The sequence below is a fragment of the Alosa sapidissima genome, chromosome 9, assembly GCF_018492685.1.
Source record: "Alosa sapidissima isolate fAloSap1 chromosome 9, fAloSap1.pri, whole genome shotgun sequence".
Classification (NCBI taxonomy): domain Eukaryota; kingdom Metazoa; phylum Chordata; class Actinopteri; order Clupeiformes; family Clupeidae; genus Alosa; species Alosa sapidissima.
In genome coordinates, this window is record NC_055965.1 from 2,005,406 (window position 1) to 2,008,620 (window position 3,215).

At 40.0% G+C, this 3,215-nt stretch overlaps 1 long non-coding RNA gene across 1 annotated transcript; it reads left to right on the forward strand.

Annotated features, from left to right (window-relative positions):
• The first annotated feature begins 729 nt into the window (after positions 1–729).
• LOC121719294 lies at positions 730–2,630 on the forward strand. The gene is made up of 2 exons (XR_006034227.1): positions 730–1,022; positions 2,149–2,630. It is a non-coding gene; the product is annotated as an uncharacterized LOC121719294 (long non-coding RNA).
• The last annotated feature ends 585 nt before the right edge of the window (positions 2,631–3,215 follow it).

Consider the following 3,215-nt stretch of genomic DNA (forward strand, 5'->3'; position numbering starts at 1 on the left):
TCAGACCACTGGTATACCACCTTTGGACTGAGTAAATTAGTCAGTGGAGCTACTACAGATGAAAAGTTTTTGCAAAAGCCACGGTAGTAGAACACCATACCTAGAAATCTGCGTAACTCACGTCGATCAACAGGGGGAGGGAAACTACAGATAGCAGACACTTTGGCATCTAAAGGACACACCTTGCCACCTCCTACTACTCTACCCAAGTACTTCGCATTTGGCCAAGTTGATGGTCAAATTGGCTGCAGACAGTCAATAAAATAGATCTCGGATCTGCTGAACAGGTTCTTGCCATGACACACTATAAAGGACCACATCGTCCAAATAGGCCTCACAGCCAGACATACCAGACAACACTGTATTGATTAACCACTGGAACGTTGCGGGAGCGTTACGCATCCCAAAGGCCATAACGCGGTAATTCAGAAAGTCGTCTGGGGTAACAAAGGTGGATATTTCTCTTGCACGACTGGTGAGGGGAATCTGTCAATAGCCTTTCAGCAAGTCGAACTTACTAACAAAAACTGCAGATCCCTCCTGGTCAATACAATCATCCAACCTGGGCAACGGGTAGCAGTCAGGTCTGGTAACTGCGTTAACACGCCGATAATCAGTACAAAACCGGAACGTACCATCAGGCTTTGCCACCAAGAGACATGGAGAGCTCCATGCACTTATGCTAGGTTCCGCAATGTTGTTTAAAAGCATGTACTGTACTTCCTTCTTTAACCCTTTGCAGATGGCCCATTCTAATTTCGGTACCCCAGTACCGATGACGTTCAGTCTAATAACTCCGCCATACCCCAACCAATTTTATCACTGAAAACTTCCTCAAAAACGTCACATCATAGGCTTTCTGGCAATATGATTGGTTAAGGGATTTGTGGCGCGAATTTCTTTTACTACGTGAAGGAAAAATCAAGAGTTGACGTCTCCCTCCACTAGAGGAAAACAGCAGGAAGCACTATGCATCGTTGATCTTGACGTCGTCTAAAGGAGAAACTACTGGATCATCTGAGGTAAAAACAAGTCTTTTTATGTTATTATTACTTGTTATCCATGTTATTACTTCAAAATCGTTTTTAAAAGTTATTTTTGCTGGTAATTACACCTTGTATGCATGGCCGTAACATAATGCGTGTGTGTGTTCACTTCAGCTGATGACAGCTGGTATTTTAGCACACTGTAATCTTTAGTAAACTCATCATTTTCAGTCATTTTTGGGGGCTACTATATGTCAACCAAGATTACAGACCTACTAAGACTGAAACTTTAACGATTTGTTCTATTTTGAACGATGTTGCTTGCTTGTCATCTGATAGAAAACTAGCTAAGTTAGGTAACGTTAGCATCAGGAGAGGCTGCAACATGTCCTTGACGCGTAGTCGCGATAAAGTTCACTCTCGTGCTTCATGACTGCCAACTTTATGTCAAGTAGACCTAATCGGTATTTTATTGTCAAATAAACCTTTCATTCCTTCGTAATATGTATAGCACAATTTACAGTTGTTTGTAGCCAAGTTGCTTAGCTTACTTAGATAGAAACATCTGACATGAATGACAACGTTAATGTTACGTTACCGACGTGAAGACTGTGTTGATCACTGATGGTGTAACGTAAGGATTTTATTCATTGACTGCTGTTTTCATGAATACATGACTGAAGATTTGTTATAAATGTGTCTTAGTATTGTTTAGCTTTTAGGCTGTAAGGTTGGCTGCTATGATTATGAGGTTTTTGGGTGGCTAACTATGATGGGAGCTCATACACCCAAGCCTACTCGTCAACACATTATTTTCTAAGGGGGTGTTTTGTCTTTACGCAACTGCAGTAGCCTGTGCATGGTGTGTATGTGTATGCATACACTGTTTAGATGTTTTCTGTTATATCTCCTGACTCATGTTAATAAATCAATTTTTGCTTGTAAGCTGGTATGCTATGTATGGTTTAGCCAAGGCAATAACACTTACTGTAGTGAGCTCTGAGACTAATGTTACCTCTCCAAGCAATATTGGAGTCCTCCAGTGACAATAATACTTTTAGTGAAAAGAGTCATGGTTGGTGGTGATTAAGATTATGTGGAAGTAATGTAAAATAAAACTAAACAACCTATTCACTATCAGACCTGTGATTTGTTATTTTAGATGGAGGGAGAGAAGTACGTGCAACTGGGGTGAAAGCAGCCGACTGCTGATGGCAAATATGACCCCAAGGACCAAGATGGCATGGACATGGGACATGGATGGGTAGCTTCTGGATGAAGAAGAAGACAATGATGTGCTACAGGAGGAGATAATCTTCCATCATCCTCAGCTGGGTAAGCATGTTTGTGTGTGTGTGTGCGTCCATCTGGGCGCAAGCACATTTCTGGTTGTGATAAGAGTGTTGCTTATAACAATAATGAGAGGGATTATAGTGATAATAGTTTGGTTAGATTTGTAATTCAATTTCTATATTTCTTATCTGACAATTTCTTTTTTTTGAGTTTTGTCAAGTCCCATGTCAGGTAGAAAGCATACACTTTGCCTATCCTTCCAACACAGACAGAGACACCAACTCCAATAGCATTTACACCCCATCGTCTGCTAGGCTTAGATGGACACACACACGCATGCACACACACACACACACACACAACCATGCCACAGCTGTGACAATGCACACACCACGGATCTGGTGTGAATGTGGCGTTAGTGTATCACCTTATGTGTGGGGCAAATGATATGGATAATTATATTGTATCGAATTATATGCTGTATGGTTGTTAAATGTATTGAATTTCTTCTAACGTTTTAATTGTTTATATATATATGTGTGTGAATGTTAGTATGAATTGATGTTTTGTTCACCATGTAAGACTTGTTGATCTTTGTTATACTGTTGTCTTGTCATTCTTGTAGTTCTAATAGTTACTGCATGTTTGTAAACATATGTTTATGTTATTTACCTGAAGTTGTTGTTCCTGGTTATTTAATCACATTGTTTAAGACTTTTCTAAATAAAATGATTTATTTCCCCTTTCGTAAACCTAACACATGTGCCAGTGTCTCTATATACTTGTTTTCATAGTAGAATGAAGCACACGGAGAAGCAGTTACAATCAGCTAGTCTGTCTTTCAGCCTTTATCCGTCCTCCCCACAATTGATTTAGCCTCTTCAGAGTACAGTAAGACATCCCATATTGAGCTTGTTTTGATGGTAAAACAGCTTA